This window comes from Pseudopipra pipra, chromosome 2, assembly GCF_036250125.1.
Source record: "Pseudopipra pipra isolate bDixPip1 chromosome 2, bDixPip1.hap1, whole genome shotgun sequence".
In the NCBI taxonomy this organism is placed as follows: domain Eukaryota; kingdom Metazoa; phylum Chordata; class Aves; order Passeriformes; family Pipridae; genus Pseudopipra; species Pseudopipra pipra.
The window spans coordinates 12,433,658-12,454,071 of record NC_087550.1 but is presented as its reverse complement, the minus strand read 5'-3'; positions in this window follow the sequence as shown (position 1 = coordinate 12,454,071).

Below are 20,414 nucleotides of genomic sequence, written 5' to 3'. Positions count from 1 at the left end.
ACAACCTTGCATGAGAACAAGTCAGAACAGATTCACGTATCTTCTGCTAGATGATTAGTAATAAACTAACGAAGGCCGTGTGTGCATCACTGTGCCTTCATTCATCGAATGCCTACGAAGGAACATTTGCATTCAAGCCAAGATCTTCGCTTGAATGAAAAATTATCCCCACTGGAATCAAATGAGGCTATTTGACATAGGCACAGAAATCAATTTAGTATCTCTCTCTGCCAAGGGACTCTGGGCCTAGGCCTGCTGCTGTTGAACTCATCGGATAGATAGGGCTCATTATCCTGTCCTTGTAGGAGATTAAGGACTACTCCTACAGTCCTGCAGAAGGCTTCTCATTGGCACTAAGACCTAAATTCCTGATAAGTGACTTTCATTTCTGCACAGGCATAATATTGCAAACACTTCTAATGGTATTTTCAATGCCAGAGCAAAATCCTGCCCTCAGACTTTCGGGTTATGGGATCCTGCTGCGGCTGTGTGAAGAGAGTTGATCCTCAAAATGAAATTTTTTTCTCTTCCCACTGTTTCAGTGAGGAGAAATTGCAATTATTCTACTTCAATTTCAAAAGAGGAAAAAAAGTAATTACAAAAATTACAGTAATTGGGGCATTCAGCTACACTTCAAAGGATATCCTTTTTTTTAGCATCCTTGCTGAAATATACTTTCAGGTTTCCTAAGGAAATGCCCTCCTCCCATTATTAGTCTTCTTAAAAAATGAATCCTAAACAATATTGTGGCATGAGTATGAAGTCACTGAAATCAAAGGATACAAGTCAATGACTCTGTTATATTCAGAAGTTCTTCATCTTAAGAAAAAAACAGCAAGGGGTTACATAAAATAAATTCCATATAGTTGATGTAACTAAAGTATCTTTGAGCTTCCTTCAAATCCAGGGCCTGAACTGAAATTTCACTGAAATTACAGGAAATTTTTCTAAAGTTAAATAACTTAATGCAGTGTAAGGTAATACCCAAAAGTTTAATGAGAATAGTGCTTCCATGACCAAGAGAACTTCCAAGCCAAGTTTCCTACAGAAATATGTCTTTTTTCTTTAGGTAATCCCTCCTTACTATTACAGTCCCGATGCCTCTCCCATTTCTTTCCAGTTCCCTGTGCCAGTCCACGTGTGCTGCAGCAGTGCACTGATTGCTGTCAAAAGAAACAGATAACACCTCTGTTCTCTTATATTTTCCTCAGTGGGAAAATTAAGGTCTCCCTTCTGCTTGAGCACTGGTTTTCACCAAGCATCATGTATTTGATACTTCAACACTGTTCTTCATTTTAGTCTCAGTTAGTAGTTACTTGATGATGATAATAATAATGTAATACAGTTCAAAATGCTATAAACACACTTTTAAAATCTACCTTTTTTTTTTCCCCAGTGTTATTCTCCTGTCACTGCTCCTCTGATTCACAAAGTCAGTGGTTTCAGTCTGAGTGGAGGGGTATAGTGAGCCATCAGTATTCTGACTCCTTTCTCAGGAAGAGTTTGATGTTGATGGTGTCTTTTTCTTCCCCTTAGGATCAGCTGAGGGTCATTTTTATATGTTTGCTAACACTTTCAAACTTGATTTTTCTTCATTGATCTGCAGCTCATGACACATTTCAATTTACTGTATATGCTGTGCTTTACATAGTTTTTCCTTTGTGCTTATCACTATCTTAAAACCAGTTTAGTTTAGCTGCAGGTCTGCTGGGTGAGATGTGCATAGTCTTGGGGTCTCCATGGCCACCCTGTGCCACAACTCTGACCATCCCACGCTTGTGCAGCTTCAAGCAGTGTCCTCTTCTCCACTTCTCAAGGCCTCTGCTGTTCTACCATTTCTTTCTGTTAGTCTTAAATACCTTGTTTTGTGCAGAACAACTTCTTTTGACTACTATCTAAGTAAAATTACAGTCAAACCATACAAAGATAACCAAGGACAAAAAACATGGGCATAGCTGCCTGGTCATGAGAAAGATTGCTGCTACATTTAAAACATGTAAAGACAAAGTTCCAGGCAGGCCAAGACAAGTTTAATCAAAATCTGAGAAAATTTCGTCCTGAGTCTTGCAAAATCAGTACAAATCTTGTTGCTGCAGCCAGTTACTAGTAACAGTGTTTTTACAAAGCTACTGCACTGGGTTACAGTCACTGAAATCTTTTGTCTTTAGAACACAAGGTAATATGGAGAAAGAGAATTTCATTTCCTTTGTGAGTTGCCTGTAAGTGAATTTCTGTGGGGGGAAAAAAAAAAGGCATTTAAAAGGCTGGCACAATTAGGAAGCCAGTCTGAGTTTCAAACAGAAAGCAAAGTCTAACAGAGGTTTCAGAGGCATGGAAATGAGACATACAACAGCAAGAAAAGTCACTGCAGCCCTTCTCCTCACATTTCCTGACATTTAGTGTTTGCAGGTTCCCAGTCAGCCACACTCTTCTGTTTCACCTGCAGGTGCTGCTCCCTGGTTTCACAGAGGTGCCACACAACATCAGAGATTTCCCCTGGGAACTGCAGAACTTACTGGACCACCTGCACTCACTTCACTCAGACTGACTTCCTAGATCCACAGGAGGAGCAGCTGAGGGCACTTGGTCTCTTCAGTCTGGAGGAGATTGAGGGGAGACCTCATCACAGTTATAACTTTCTCGTGAAGGGAAGTGGAGGGACAGGTACCGAACTCTTTCTCTGGTGACCAGTGACAGAACCCAAGGGAATGGCCTGAAGCTGTGTCAGGGGAGGTTCAGGTCAGATATTGGAAAGATGTCCTTCACCTAGAGGGTAGTTGGCTGCTGGAATAGGCTTCTCAGGGAAGTGATCACAGCACCAAGCCTGACAGAGTTCAAGAAGCCTTTGGACAACGCTCTCAGGCACTGGTGACTCTTGGGGATAGTCCTGTGCAGGGCTGAGTGGGACTCAGTGACCCTCGTGGGTCCCTTCCAACTCAGGATATTCTGTGATTCCATGGTTCTGTTTTTTCACATGTTTGGTTATATCCCAGACCACACAGGTCAGGTCTGAGCCTGACTAAGAGCCTAAAGTACAAAGGCAAGAAACAGCAAGAAAAGCCTTGAGCTGTCCCTGGACTGCTTTAGGACTGTGGGCAGACTACTGCAGCCCAGAAAAGGCTCTGGAGGCTCAGGTGTGGCCAGAGGTGTTTTGAAGCACAGGGAAGTATTCCAGTATATAAGAGCTTGTGTATCCAATATGATCACACTCTAAGGAGTCAATATAAAAAGCAACTGATCTTCCTCTCCCAGTGCTCCTGTACCAGTAACCTCCTCTGCCATCAGCCCAGCCAGCAAGCCTGTCTTTTTTTCACACCCAGACACCTAAGGCACACCTCCCATAAGCTCAACCTCCCATTGCCTGAGCTGCTTTTAGCAGTTCTATGGCTGACCCACTGCACTCACTGGCTGTTTGCTGCTCCGTATCAGGCAGTGGGATCTTCCCTTTGACACACAGAATCATAGAATGGCCTGGGTTGGAAGGCACATTAAAGCTCAACTAGTTACAACCCCACTGCCACGTAAAAGGAACATCCTCCACTAGACCAGGTTGCTCAGGACTCCATCCAACCTGGCCTTGAATATTTCTGGGGATGGGACATCCACAACTTCTCTGGGCAAGCTATTCCAGTGCCTCACCATTCCCACAGTAAAGAATTTTTCCCTAGTATCTAATCTAACGCTCTCTTTCAGTTTGAAGCCATTCCCCCTTGTCCTGTCTCTACATGACCTTGTAAAAAGTCTTTTTCCATGTCATGGCACAGCACCTCGGGTACTGCCAGGTGGGTATTCCAAAGGGAGGCACCACCAAGCATCAGCCTCCTGGGGAAGAGCCATGAGCAAAAAGCTCACCAAAGGCTCCGCCCTTCAAGAGACCTCTGAATCAGGAGGGCATTGCAACTGCATCCTACTGATCCCATTTCCATAATTGAAAGACAGATCTGTTGTCCCTTAATACGGATTTTTATGCTAATCCTTTGCAGAGACTAAGGCAGCTGTACAAACACTTTAGGAAGACGAGGGCAAAGGAACTGGTCTGGGAGAGATCCCTGGCAGAAAAAAAGCTGAGCGTTTCCTTGGAATTTAATTTTCTACCTGGAATGTACTTAAGGACTAAGAGGAAATAAACATAATTATGGGAAGGAGCAGTTGACTGTGAAACTGTTTAAAAGTAATAGACACTTCTTTTCATGGCCTTTTGTGAGATGTGAGTAACATGTTGAGTCTTCCCATATCCTCAGAAGGTCCATTTAGACTAAGAATGAGCTCCCTGCGGTTTTATGGGCTCTAAAACTTCATCTCCAAAACTAGTGAATTACCAATTAAAAGCAGTAATGGCAGCTGCAGCAAAGAAGCCATGACAGGTAGTAATAAGATCTTTCCTGTTTAAAAAAGGAAATTAAAAGCACATTTGATTTCAAGAAATGGTGATCCCTGTAAGACATTAAGAATAGCTCACCTCAAGCTCGGTGTGGAGCAGATGGAAAGAAAAATAATACTTCAGCTTTGGGAATGAGCCCCCTGTGGGGCTGGTCTGATGGCAAGATCTACTTCATTATCTGTGGAAATGTAAATGTTATGTCACCACTACAGGGAAAAAAAATTGAGTGAACCTCTGTTTTAAAAGACAGAGCCTCTCATTTTCTTTAATTTAGCTGCAGTAAAATTAGCTACAGACTTAATTCCCTCTTACAAAGGGGTGCTCAAAAATCTAAGCTTTTATCTAAAACAGATTATGTTTCTGCATCTCTGCTGTGAAGAAAGTTGTCAAAATGTCACCTTGGTCTAAACCAATAGAATATCACTCCTCTTAAGCAGCAAATACAATTTGAAAAAGCAGACCCGATTTTCAGTTTTACTGATTTTTTTTCACACTGCTGAGGTGGTGTAAAAGGTTCCTCAGAGGGCAAGGACGTGGCCCATGCACAGAAGATTTCCTGTTTTGAGCTCTGCTAACCGTTTTCTGCTGCCTTTCCCTCCATCACCTGTGCCTGATGCAGAACTAAAGTACGTTGCACAACGACAAAACTGCTTCCAAGGGGTCCACAAGAATTTCTTTTGCAAATAGGTATCACCAACCACATCAGTGTTAACGTTTCCTGGACACAAAACGTTAACTGAAAAAAGATTTGCAGGTTCTTGTCTCTTGCTGCAGTTCTTTGCCCCAAAATCATTTACCACAGTCTGCACTTCACCAGCTTCAGAAAAAAATACAGTTGTGTTGGTCTATCTACTCTTGTAACTTACAGTACCAATTAACTGGCCAGTTAACTGGAAGTTAATGACCAATTTTGAAATGCAACAATCACTTCTGTGTTCTTAATTTCATTCACTGCATCATGTAGAAAATCTGCCTTGCTGAATTTTTACATCACTTTCTCATGCAATTTGATGTAAATTTATCACTTTAAAATAGAATAATAAATAAATTAATAAATAAAATGTAATGTTATATTAAAATTCGTCTCAGAGTTTCCTGATGCCATAATCATTAACTTTAACTTTCCTTCACAATAAGCTTTTTTTTGTTTGTTTGTTTAATTCCATGTGATGCTGTTTAGGCAATTAATTTTCATTTCACCCAGAAGGCCATACTCATAAAAGGATGTTTATTATGCCCCCATCCTGGTGTCATGCAGAATTGGAGGAAGACAGTGTGAGTGACAATTGCAGTGTTATGCTCACAGGAAAACACTATAAATAGAGCAGCTAAACTTAGGGACACACCTGCTGTGCTCTCAGAATTTAATCCTCATACAAGGTGCTGAGTACCGTGAAGCAGAAAGCTTATAGAAATCACTAAGCAGTAAGATGATCCAAACCCCATTGCAGGGTGAGGAATGGGTGAGGGTAATGGCAGTGTTGCTGCAAAACCGCTGAAAATTTTTTTATTTCAAATCATACTGAAACATTGTGTGTCGAACTCCATGCACAGATTACAGTGCTTCCTTCTCCATGCTAAAAAATAGAAGACCAGAAGATGACTAGTGAACCACACCACCACCTCCAGTGCAATGTGAGAGGTGCATAAATGTGAATTTCTCACATAGTGTTTCCAAAAGCACCAGCCCTTCCCCAGAGTAAGCTCCTTTTGGTAACTGCCAGAGCGGAAATTCCCCCAAAACCAATATTTTAAGCCACTATGTAGATCTTCAGAGAAAAATCCCCATCTAGGTACGGTCAAAAGTTCTTTTTTTTTTTTAATTGCCTGTCAGTTTTCCAACTAGTGAAGTGCACTCATGCCCTTCATTAGGATTTTGTGAGTCTGCCCTTTGGCTAAAAGAAAAAAAAAATGTCACATACATCCCAGGAACTGATAATTAAATAAAAATGTCAGGTGGTGTGAGAAAAGTGAGGCTGAAATGTGAAAATGCAAAATTGGTGAAAGGGAAACATGTATTGCCTGCACTGTAGCTTCATCTCCATTTGTGTGTTTTATGTATGTATGACACGATCATAGAATCACAGAACGGCCTGGGTTGGGAAGGGACCTGAGAGATCATCTCGTTCCAACCCCCCTGCCATGGGCAGGGACACCTTCCACTAGACCAGGTTGCTCAAAGTCCCATCCAACCTGGCCTTGAACACTTCCAGGGGTGGGACATCCACAACTTCTCTGGGCAACCTGTGCCAGGGCCTCACCACCCTCATAGGGAAGAATTTTTTCCTAATATCAAATCTAAACCTGCCCTCTTTCAGTTTGAAGCCATTCCCCCTCGTCCTGTCACCACATGCTCTTGTAAAAAGTCTCTCTCCCTCTTTCCTGTAGGTTCCTTTCAGGTATGGAAAGGCCACTATTAGGTCACCCCAAAGCCTTCTCTTTTCCAGGCTGAACAATCCCAATTCTCTCAGCCTTTCCTCACAGGAGAGGTGCTCCATCCCTCGAATCAACTTGGTGGCCCTCCTTTGAACTCACTGCAATAGATTTATATCCTTCCATGGTGACGTTAAGGACAAACAACCTCAGAAATAAGACAAGAATGGAAAACTTCAGTCACTGAATCCAACACTCTCCTCTAACAGGTATTTACATCATGTCTTCCATAAACTTGAGAAACTCTCATCTGAAAGCTGTCTAGGTTTCTCATCACACTGCTTTAAGTAACTTTTTTTTTTCTGATTATTAGAACTTTATACCAGGTTTCAACCTGAAATATACTGTACTAGTTTATAGACGTTTGTTTTTACATTGCCACCATTCTTCAGTGTTTGAGGTTTTTCCCTTGCATTCATCTGTTCAGTGTACTAAAAATGGGCAATCATATCCCCTCAGGCCTTGCTACTGCAACCTGAACAGAACAAAAACTTGCCTTCATACTTTCAGAGAAAGGACGGCATAATTAATAGGAAGAGAGACATAAAGGGAAAAATCCTAGTTCTGCCGGGAATAATTGCAAAACTATTGTTTATTTATCCATCACAGACAGAAAGGAGGTCCATAAAACACTTACAGGTCAAATAATCAAAGAGGGACAAACCAGAAGGATTGTTAAATGCAGAGTAACATGTTAACCTTATTGTGAAGTTGTGTTTAGTCATTTCTCGGTGTATGAAATGGGAAGTGGAACCAGGACTTCTCTGCTAAGTTAGAGGCTAAAACTTTTATGAACCATACGAGATGAGGGAGCTGTGAATGCTTTCTGTTAGTTTTTTCCCATGATGGAAGCAAGATTGGGACCTTTCATTCTCAAAAGAAGATGAAGGATGGGTACAGGTGGCACTGTATGGAGAATTCTGTGCATGTGTGGGGCACACAACAACCACTTCAGTCTTAAGTTCTGCTCACACAATGTAAAATGCACCAAATTCATCACTGTATGAGCAAATTTGCTGTATTTTCTGTTATTTTTACTTTAAAAGCACAGAATTTTCAGCACCTTGTACTTTTTGATTTGCAAAAAAAGAACAGCTGGAAAACATGTCTTGAGTCTCCCATATGCAGAGGTTGGTACATTCCAAATAGAAGATTATGGCATGCAAATATTCCATAAATAACAATGACAGCTTTCCAAATCTAGTTTTCACTTCTTACAGTTCCTCTGGCCTTTATTGCAGTAATGGAGATTGTCACTGGGAACTGTAAATTCACTCAGGAGCTAAAGAGTGTCTGAGAGTTTTGCAGTATTGATTGGAGGCATGTTCTGTGGCAATCACTAGTATATCAAGCCAAACAGCTATTATGCCTTCCATGAGCCCCATGAAACCTACCTGGAAGTTTATAGAGTTCTCATTTCCTAGAATGGAAGAAAATGCATTATGAAGAAAACCACAAGGGACTTACAAACTCGAGGAAATAGCACAAGTCAGACAGTTAAGAAATAAAGCAGGAAAAGGTGGCCATAAATAAAATGCTGCTGGCAGAGCTGGGTGCTACAGTGCTTCATTGACAGTTTCCCAGGGAGAGATAATTTTGCACAGCAGGTCAGAGTTGAAGGAGGAAGAGAAGACAGGTTGCTCTGACTGTCATCCCATGAGTACCCATGTGTCATCTCGATTTAAAATTGACATCATTTGGGGAGATTAACTTGTAAGTTACACAGTGCTTTATACTAATCAAAATATGTGAAGAAAATTAACACACAGTCTTTAGTTCTCCTCAAGGGAGACACTTTCTAGCATTGTTTCCAGTTGATTTAGCTTTTAAATGAGTATGGTTATAATTGGTAATTAAGCTGGCTGCATTTTGGGCATACAAATGAAGATGAAAAGTGGAGTTGCAGCTTCTGAGGGGGAAATGAGAGTAAGCATATGGGAAGCAAATGAGGCTAATATGACACGATTCACAGCTTCATTAACATCAGCATGCTAGTCAGGCAGGATACCCTTGATGTTAACACTTCCCTTGCTGAACTTCATCCTCAGGTGACAAGTTCTCTAACAAGCCTAAAGAAAGTAAAGAGGTAAAGCATAGTTATGAGATGAGAAAGTGACAAAAAATAAAATACTCACAAGCCTCACTCATGCTCTGAAACGTAAAGATAAGCCAAAGTCACACTACTGAGATGTGGAAGATCTGGAGCTCTCCATAGCTTAAATGACATATGAATCAATGATGTGTCTGCTACAGCTATAAAGCAGCTTTGGATACCACTATTCATTGCATTTTGTACGATAAACCATCTCAGTTTTCTGGATTTGTTCCAATTTTCTGGTTGAGCAGCCAGGTGAGCATTAACACACTGGTTGAGCAGCCAGATGATTTGCAGCAGGAAACAGGAAGTTTCCACACATGCATGTGAGACAGCATTACAGAAAACTGAGAAAGGTAACAATCAAATGGACTGCTATCCTTTGGGTCAAAACCCACTGAAATTAATGGGAATCTTCCCACTGAATTAATGAAGTTTTATGTGAGCGGGATGTATGACTATATGGTAGCACCAAAATTTGGGATATTCATGATAGAAGTCAATTCCCAGTAGTGGACTGTGATTTTCACTTTCTTCCAGCTATATCTTACTAGTCCTTCCAACTAATTTCCAATAATTTTGGTTCCTCCTACCTCCATTCAGTCAGGTAGTTCCCCCTAAATTTTGGCATTATTTTCTCTTGGGTGCTTTTCCCAGTGTGAGCAGTGATGAATAGCTGCGTTCAGGATCCTGTTACGTGCAAAACATGCTACCTTGGCCTCTCCTACGCTCAGCAATAATTTAATTCTACTTATGAAATAGATTTCTAAATGCTTAAGATCCAGAAAATCTCAAGGTCAACAATCTTTTTCTGCTAGGATTTTTATAGCCGGTACAAAAATGTGCCCTAGATAAATATATCATTGAAGGAGTGAAATAGATTTTTTTTAAAAAGCACTAACCAGAAATATTAAAAGCTGACAGAGCATCTGGCAGACTTCTGAAATGTTAGATCTGAATCCTATATATCTTGTGAATATAAACAGGATCTAAGTAAACCTGCACTGAAAGGGAAGTTTCATTCAGACTTTTTTCACGGTCCTCAAGATTCCATCAAGACAGTTATTACCTCTCCCTTCAAAAAACGAATAGCAGTGCTATTTGACACACCACTAGTTTACTTTGCCAAGAAACATCCTAAGGAATAAACTTCAAATAGTTTCTAAAAGTAAGACCATTCCTTTTGGCCAGAATATATCATTCCACTTTTTTTTTTTAACTTCCCAATAAAGCTATGCCTTAAGGGTTTTTTCTGTGTGGGCTGGTGGGAGAGATAAAGAGTAGCAAAGAGAAATGGCAGGTAGAGTCAGGGAGTCAGAGGAAAAAATAATGAAAATATCTTCCCCTCTGCACACATTTGTGTCTGATTTTTGCAGCCAGTGCCCTTGGCTGGCACAAAATTGACTTTCAATTAGTAGGCATTGCATCACTGTGATGTAAGAGGTGGCCTTGTGGGCTGCAGATAAAGTCAGAAGTTAATAACTGCGTTGCCAAAAGATATGCCTGGTCATTTAATGTTTTAAATTGCATTCTGATCTGGGAGGTCACATACTGTTTTACTGAAATAGAGCCAGAGCTGCATGCCAGTCACTGCACAGCTTGCTCAAGTAGGTCAGCACTACTGCGCTGCTCTGCTCCGTGGAGCAGAGCTTTTGTTTACTGAAATACAACTTTATGTGTGACATATATTTACAGGTAGAAATCTCCCACAGTTCCAGCCACCTTTAAGTCTTCTGATAATCACAACACAGCATTTGCAAACTTTTAGTCTTTTCTCAATGCTATAATGTATATCATAGTGACATAGAGGATTGTTATGTTTCTGATCCCTCCATCTGAAACACTTTGCCTTTTAAGCTGTTGCATGGAAGAAGGAAGAATCAAACTACATGAAAACTAGTAAGGATTTGGGATGATGATAAATATCTTTATGCAAGCCACTGATCCCGAGATGCAAAGTCTTAAATGCATAAAAAATGTAAGAACGGGTCTGCTGACAATTATGTGGTGAAGCAGCTGAATGCACCAGCCTTATTTAACTGATATTTACTGTCACAAGTTTCCTATTCATGACATCAGGTCTTATTAGGACATCATGTATTTTGCAAACACGCTACTGCAAATATTTTGCTATTGAGGGGACACTTTTGGCTGCTTGTAAGAATGAACAGGCTGCCCTGGCTTGAAATCTAAACAAATAAACCAAGCGAGGATGATGAGGATGTCTAGGGCTGAAGAGGAAGTTGAACAAATTATTACTGCCTTACATAGACAACTGTATAAGTAGGTAACAACTTTTTAATTAATTCTCTACCCATTTTAACATATTCTATTTTATTTTAACATATTTCTAGACATCATCTAAGATAAAGACATTTTGGGGAATGAGGATATTTTTTTTCCCAGGAATTATGAAGCAGACAGAAAACTAATAACAATATAGTAGATGCTGAGAGAATAAGCAATACTAGGATGATAGCTGGTGTCCACATAGAATAATACAATTTACATAAATATATTTTTATTTCCCCTAATATTATTATATAGCTACTAGACCAGTGTCAAGCTATATCGATAATCAATACAATTGGATAACAAATTCTTCATTATCCTGGACTCTGTGAGAGTATTGGTATCAAGGGATGTAAACATTACTAAATTAAAATGGTACATGACACACTCATTCTGCTGACATGGCCTTTGGCAGAGAGTAATGAAAAATGCCCCTCCTCAACCACTGTCAATAGTTTTTAGTCCTTTCTCCAATTTCAGCCTTATTTGGCAGGAGACAGAAGTCCCAACATTTTTTTTTGCAAATTTAATGAAAGTGGGCATTTAGGGTGAAGAGACCTTGACAGTGCCTCTACAGAGGAAAAAAGTGCAATGTGAAAGTATAAAATATTTATTAAGTACTAGAAATTTGTAAGAAGAGAGACATTTTTAATGTCTCAGCCCTAAGACAATCTTCCATTACTTTATTACTTCCTACACACCAGAGTTTACTCACAAGGTACAAATCTGTAGGAAATTTCATTAGTAGCAATGCTCAAAAACTCTGCTAATTCCATTTCCTGGATATTTCCGTATTAATGAAGTTCAGCATGTGGTTTGGCAGCAAAAATGGTAGTTAGCAATCCATTTTTGGTACTGTTATAGAAGCAAGTACCTTATCAGAATAGATAAAAACTATAATAATTAAAAAAAAATGCTGTTACATGTATGAAGATATTTTAGGGTTAAAAAAGAAACAGACATAATGCTCATTAAATGGAACCAGCAGGCATCTGATTTGAAATGGGATTAGTTCCCCAATCCTGCTGTGCTGTTTTCATGTACATGGATGGATTAACAAAACAGGTTGGGTTTGAGCTTTTTTTCTTTTCCCCTCATTTCAGTTCAGGACTATCAGCCACTACTTTTTCCTGACTTTGTGGACTAAAACTTTTAATGACTCCATCAATGGAAACTAGGCCACTGCCAATAATGAGCCTAATACTAACTGACACTCTTTGTAGATTAAGGGTCAGCCTGCACATACAGTAATGTGTCATTTTAATTTTAATTAAGTAAAAAGACACAACTAAAAACAGCCTTTGCTTTCCTTAAAGTTTACTAGAGACAACACGTATTTTGGGCAGCTGCATGGGGCACCACCTGCATTTTTCAGAGGCTGATAAATTGAATCTGTAAGACAGTCAGAAGTCTAGCATGTTCAGGGATGGATTTTGGAAACCCAACAACCATCTGGAATTGAGTATGGTGAGGGATGTGAAAGGCAACAAGCAGAGCTCCTACAGGTACATCATCAGCAAAAAGAAGACCAGGGAAAATGTGGGTCCATTACTTAACAAGGAAAGGGATCTGGTGACCCAGGACATGGAAAAGGCCGTGGTATGCAATGCCTTTGATCACCAGAAAAAACAGTCTACAGGAAGCCCAGGCCCAGGAGACTAGTGGGAAAGTTTGGAGCAAGGAGGGCTTAACCCTCCATGGAGGAGAGCGTCAAGTTAGGGAGCATATAAACAACCTGGACATACCCAAAGCCCTATAACCTGATGGGATCCATCCATGACTGCTGAAGGAGCTGGATAATGTCACTGTGAGGCCACTCTCAATCATCTTTGAAAGACTGTGACAATCAGGAGGCTCTTCTGAGAACTGGAAGACAGCAAATGTCACTCCTTTCTTCAAGAAGAGCCACAAGGAGCATGAAGAGAACTAAAGGCTGTCAATCTCACCTTGATCCCTGGGAAGATGATGGCGTAAATGATCCTGGAAATCATTTCCAAACACATGAAGGACAAGAAGGTGACTGGGTCCAGCAAGGATTTATGAAGGAAAAATCAAGCCTTCTTCAATAAAATAAGTAGTTCAGTGGATGAGGGACATGCAGAGATGTTCTTTATGTTGACTTCAACAAGGTTTTCAACACTGTCTCTGAAAACATCCCCATAGGGAAACTAATGAAATATGGACCAGATAAAAGTATGTGAGGTGGACTGAAAACTGTGGAACTGAGCTCAAAAAATTGTGATCAGCAGCCGTTCATCTGGAAAACAATCCCTAATGGTGCACCCTAGGGGGGGCTGATGCAGAGCCAAGACCATTTAACATCTTCAGTAGCCAGCTGGATGATGGGACAGTGTATCTTCAGCCAGTTTGCTGTTGGCACAAAACTGGGAGGGGTGTACTGCCCTTCAGATGGCCCTTGACAGGCTGGAGAAACCAGCTGATGGGAACCTCACAAAGTTCAACTGAGAAGTGCAAAGTCCTGCACCCCAGGAGGAATCACCCCATGCACCAGTACCATAAAGGAACCAACTGGCTGACCTGCTCTGGGCAGGTTTTAGACCAGGCAATCTCCTGAGGTAACTTCCTGACTTGGCTAGTCCCTGACTCTGTGTGTGATTACAACTGTTGCAGAGTGTGCCATGCCCAGATGATTCTAAAATTGACAGCCCACATCCTACAATGGGGTTTTGGTCCCTCATTTTCCATTTGCTCCAATGTTCAGGCATCCAGGCTGAATTAGTAATGGTCTTTTCCAACACCGAGGTATGGCACTAACTCTTCTCCCTGCTGATGTAGGCAGTTTCTGGATGCAGTTAGTGCAAATACACTAAAACATACCCATCAGAGCTAGAAAGCAGGGCTAAGCCAACAACCTGGACAAAGGGATCCTGACAGCCATGCTGCAGTAAAACTGTCTCTTATATACATAGACAAAAAGCCTTCATACTGCTGCACAGTGCTGATTGTTTTTGCAAGGGCATCCCCTCTGATGCTCTATTTTTTTCATTGAAGCACTTTTAAATATGTGTGTGTGTATAAACACATAAACAGTGACAGCAACAAAAGGCATAAGTAGCAGCAGTGTTACTGGATAGATGAGTTTCCAAAGGGGATGATTCTGCTGCAGCAATAATTGGAATTAGTGTTGCAGTGCACTATTCAGGCACTTCAAGCAGGTATGTGTTTCTTGAGGCAAGCATTACCATCACAGAGGAATCCTACCACTTGGAGAATTATTGTCATTCAAATACAGAGTAGGGTAGAGAAGACATAATTCAAACAATGTCGTTCAAAGGAGAAGGTGATACTCATTTTTGACAAACTTCACTAAAGGATTTTAGCTTGTGTAATTTTACACAGGCAATTGATTTTTACTTTTTTTTTTTTAATCTATTGAATTTTTACTCTAGGTAATAAAAGGGGAAAGGGACCACTTAATGGATCAGTCCCCTTCTGTGTTAAAGAACAGTTTAGAATTAAAAAAATTGGAAAGACAGTAGTATGAGGATACTGCTGTCCTTGCATTTGCTGCTACAGAAGACTGTAGTACTAGAACAGTGTACTCTGTATTCTGATAGCACAACTGATGCTATTGGTTCTCTAGGTAAGTATAGAGCATTTGCTAAGATATTGAAACACCAACATACTTCAGAAGTACACCTTAATCTATAAAGTAGATAGTGATGTGTATCTCTCTGCTCTCTCAGACAGGTAACTACCTCATTGTGTACTATTCAGGTTGATATTTCAACATGTAGGAAGCCAATAAAGATCATAGAACTTTCATAATGCTGCAGGTTTCATAATGCTGTGTTGATGTTGTTACAACATATTATCACGAAGATTCTCCTTATCAAAAATCAGGACTTTCTGTGGCACTCAATGGCCCTCACATTTGAGGAGCCAGCAGCACTGCAGCTCTTCCCAAAATTTCTCACGTAATATTATATACCAATTGGCCAAAATTTTTACAAAACTTTTACTCAAGCAACATGAGACTGCAAACTCCTTGAGATGGTTTACAGAAGAATACAGTTTGGCAGCCATAAGGGTTGTTAACAACTCCATAAGTATTTGTATAATAAAAGGAAGACTGGAGTTTTTAAGCTACAAAAATACAAGGAGTAGGACAACTGGATAAACAGTGTTGGTGAAGAGAATGGAGGGTACAGAGCACAATGACTGCACTTTACATGTTCAGCTCTGAGCAACAGCTCCAGGCAACAATGCAGAAATAAGTCTTAAACAGCGCAGCAGGTTAACAGCACAAACTAATTCTTTTAAAGTTTGTGAGGAACTTCCAGCAAAGGAGGAGGCACTTTGTAAAAAGGCCAAAGGTGATTGTGTGAGAAACACACTAATGAGACAGTGAAGACCAGCATTACCGACAGAGTACGTGGGGGCTGGTGCCCAAAGCGACAATAAAGCTGAGTCAGTGCAGAGCCAATTGATCAGAACCTTTGAAGAGGACAATGAGTTTGCCTTTCATGCTGATGAACCGGAAAGCCAGAAGGGAGGCATAGACATTGTGTCAGCAAGGAAGATAATCCTCACAGTGCAGTTCTAAATGAGCTTTCGGAGAACACCATGGAAGTCGCAGGAGACGCAGAGAGAAGTTGGTAGTAGCTGAGGTGTGAAGTGACAGGGGTGCTGACACAGGCAACGAGGCTGGATTTCTCAATTGACATGTAGGAAGAAACAAGATACTATAGGCACATTCTTCATATATAACTCCAGAGAGACTGCAAGAAGTATTCAATTTAAAGACCTAAGTGACTGGAGGGGCAGTGCGGCATTTACAGGGAAAAAAGGGAGAAAGAGAGGATTGTGACAGAAAAAAACAGGACCTGAATGGGCTGTGCCAAGTATAAGCTGTGGTAGCTGCCCTCAGGGAGGTGGGGAAAAGGTACTGATTTTAACTGGGTGTTAAAAGACAGGCCAGCAATAGAGATGGAGAGTTGTGAATCACCAGAATAAGATATGAGTCAACGCCAAGCACATGGATAAGAGAACTAGAGACAGAGTTCACAGCTATGAAGACTTTGGGGGACTTATTACAGATCTTGATTAAAAGCTGATTAACAAGAATCAGCTGCTTTAAGAAATATAGCCAAGAATTAGATGGCATGTTGGACAAAACACAAAAGCCAGTGTGAAATCCTGATTTTGGAAATGATGGAATGACTTGCACTGTCAGACGACACGAAGAAGTCAAGGGAGATTAAGGTGGACTAGGAGGGCTAAAATTTGGGCAGGAGGAAGGCATGCTCAGCTTGGGACAGCACTTTGTGTGACACGTAGACATCCACAACTTTGTAGTTTGCTGTGATGATCAAGAAAGAAAATGAGGCTGTGCCAGAAACAAGGCTGTGGCAGCAGACAACACATTCTGTTAGCCTTGAAAGAAGAAGTGTAAAGAGCTTTAAAGAGCATTGTTGATCATTAAAGGAGCAAGACGCATTGCAAAGAATATTTAAATCTATGGATGAAAAAGGAATGCATAAACACTGCTTAGAAATTAAGTGTTATTTCATCATTACAATTAATCAATGAGATCTTGGTAGGATTAAGAAATCTTATGTGTGTTTTGGATTAGGAAATCTTGTGTGCGTTCTTCTGAATAGAAAATCAGGATAAACCACTTACTAGAAAGTCTTTCACCAGAATATGAAGGCAGAGAAGTCACTGCCTTCCTCTGTCTCCCATTCATGACTTGTTTGAACACCCACATTCTGATCTATCATGTCTCTGATCCACTGTAGCCAGCAACCTGCTATAAGCCTTTGTTTATAAGACACAAATCGTTGATGCTCCACCCTTGTGTGCTGTGATTCAGGAGTAATTTTAGGTTGGCTCAGCTTCCTTCATTTTGTGGCCTATTAGATTTGTTTTTCTAACCTGAAAAAATACACGACATGACTTTGCAAAGAATATTTTTTCACACTAGCTCAGTATTTAATTTCAGGGGCCAATCGTGAAGCCAAAAAACAATGAGTAACCCATCCTTTTCTAGCTGCTTTACTGAAATTACATCTGTGAATTAGACCAGTGGTTAGCTTTTAGAATTTTCCTTAGCAGTGTCTGTTCAACTCTGGTGCTGAGTTTACTGAGTGTGAGGAACAGCCCTACACCTCCTGTCACTGATAAATGAACAAAACTAAACTTCCACAGGAGGAGATCTCAGTTTAATGAAGGCATACAATTCAGTGAGTGTGAGAAGAAAAAGAAGGTAGAAGAGCTAAAGTCTGGTGGTGTGCCACAGCACAGACAGGACTGCTCAGAAAGGTGCAGTGGAGAAACTGTGTGGTTTCATATGGAATAACAGGAGGGACATACAGGACAGGGACAGGAGAAAAACAGTCACAAGAGGAAGAAGAGAAAAACAGAAGGAGGCAGGAGAGGAAAGACTGGGGCTGTCTTTACCCATGTATTCATGCAGTTGGCTTAAATTGGTTCTTGACACTGCTCTCTTGAAGTTGTGGGCAATCATGCAGTGAACTGGACAGAAATCTGACCGATGCTGGTTACTTTTCAGCACATAGTCCAACAAAAATAAATTAAAAAAGCAAGGTGGAAAATAGATAGAAGCAGGGAATACTCCAGTTGGCACTGCTGCCAAAAAGAGAATCATTGGATCAGAGCCTGGAGGGACGATACAGCAAAGAGACTGGATAAAGGAACAGGACTAGGAGCAAGAGATAAAACTGGTGGGTACATGAACTTTGATGCAATTTCAGACTACTGGAAGGTCACTCCCACCCCAAAAACCCTTGCACCAAATCTAACAATGATGCAGCTGAACATACAGACATTTCAACAAGCTGATTAAGAAAAGTTTCAATTTTTCTTTTTAATTTTGTTTTCTTTTCTTGTGTATCACCTCAGTGACTCATTTCACCTTGCAGCAGCCATAGGATCAGCATATCCAACAGAAAGGAAATGGCAGGGAGAGAGGAAGTGGAACTACTTCTTTTCAATTAGGTTTTATACCACATGCTAAGGGCACTAAGACTACTCAATAAAGATTTCAAACAGTACATTATAGCAAATGCTGCCTACTGAGTGAAGCTGAAAGACAACTGGGAGAGTAAGAAGAGATAACAGGTCACAAAATAGAGGAGGGGGTATAGGATAGGGGATACAGCAAATTATTCCTGTTTATACCTGTCTTTCAGGGGTGAAAGACAAAATAAACCAGGAAAGGTTAGAGAATGCAGGAGCAAAAAATCAGTTTAAAAAAGAAAGACAGCAACATCTGACCTACCGAGGGGAAAAATATCCCCAAGCCCAGGAGAGAGCAAGAGGAAGAGAGTAGAGAGGGAAGAGAAAGAAGCCAGGCTTCAATATGTTACCTTTTAAAAGTTTTCATGGCGGCAGACCTACTTCACCTAGACTGAGTTTCAAATTCAAAATTTTTACAAACTTCTCTCATTTCCTGGGTTTCCTTTAACACATGCATGAAAACCTACACAGATTTCAGCAGCGTCAATACTATTTGTGATCTCCACTGGGGATCTCCACTGCAGTATTTTTGAAAATGCCCAAGAAACCCCACCTCTCCCTGCGATCCTGTTTAACAATGTATTTGTCAGTAAAAAATGCCTTTTAGCTTTAGAACCCCTAAATGTTTTCCTCAGGAAACTGGAATTAAGTATGCCCATAAAACACTCCCACAAGCTTTCATTTCTAACATTTAGTTATTTGGAGTGAAGATCCTGATGAAGCTCCAGCCATGATTTTATGATACAGGGTCCAGAGTACTCATTTTCCTCTATGCATTACCCCTTCACTTGCCTTCCCACCAGTGCCTACAGGGCTGCAGTGTGAAGTAGTGTGAATTGATCTGAGGTAGAATTAACACCCTTTCTTTAAACCAGTGATCCAGTCCCTTGTGTCACCTAACAAACACTGAAACACATAAAAACCAGCGTGGGAACACGATCAAGCAGCTGGGGGAAGGTGAAGCAGTGCGAATTACTGAAACACGACCACTGCCAAAGCCTCCCTATAAAAAAAAAATGCAAACTCAGTAGGGAAAAAGAAACACAGATTTGTTTGCTACTAAAATAATTTTCCAGTGTAAGTAAACTGTTAGCTAGAATAACATGCACTGATGAACCAAGGGCCTTGGGAGGAAATGTCTATGTATGTCTAAATATAAACTACACCATAGGCAGCAGTTAAGATTCTAAAATCTTTATCTCAGTATTTGCCAGGATTTTTCATAAATTTGAGCCTGAAATATTAGTTCTCTTTCACTATTTTCACTGCAATGACTTCTATATTTTAGAGCAATATTTGACAAGAAAAGAAGCTCAGTTACAGAGAGCCATACTGTCTCTCCCACATGTAATTTATTAACAAGATTCATGACTTTTTTGCCCTTGGATTTCACAGCATCTGCTGCTGCACTTTGGCAATAGGCTCTTGAGACTCAATAGAAATCAGATTCTGGAGGGGAAAATACTTCAATAATTATAGATTTTATAAATCCCTACCATCATTTGTCCAGTCTCTCCTTTCTGTTTTTAAATCTTCCAGCCCAGGCTGACATCTCTTTTTCTGTTTTAATACTGCATCTGCAATGAAGTCAAAGTGCTGCTCTTTTGCTACCCTACATATATATCAAAAGAGCAGATGATGAGGGGACAAGGACATGCAACCCCTCTGACAAATCCCATTCTCACCCTGTGGTAGAAACAGTTTGAGGAAGATTTCAAGGAGCTCTGGGATTAAATACACTCCATCATCCCCAGCAGAAGCAAATCTAAAGTCGACTCACTACCGAAGAGCTGTGAAGGATGGCTCTCTAGCACAGTCTGGGATTTCTTTTTTCATAGAATTGTTGAATGGTTTGGGTTGGAGGGGATCTCAAAGATCATCTCATTCCAACCCCCCTGCCATGGACAGGGATACCTTCCACTAGACCTGGTTGCTCAGAGCTCCATCCAACCTGACCTTGAACACTGCCAGGGACGGGGTATCCACAGCTTCTCTGGGAAACCTGTTCCACTGCCTCACTACTCTCACAGTAAAGAATTTCCTCCTAATATCTAATCTAAATCTACTCTCTGTCAGTTTGAAGCCATTTTCCCCTGTCCTGTCACTACATGCTCTTGTAAATAGTCTCTCTCCACCTTTCCTGTAGGCTCCCTTCAGGTACTAAAAGACCACAATTAGGTCACCCCAAAGCCTTCTCTTTTCCAGGCTGAA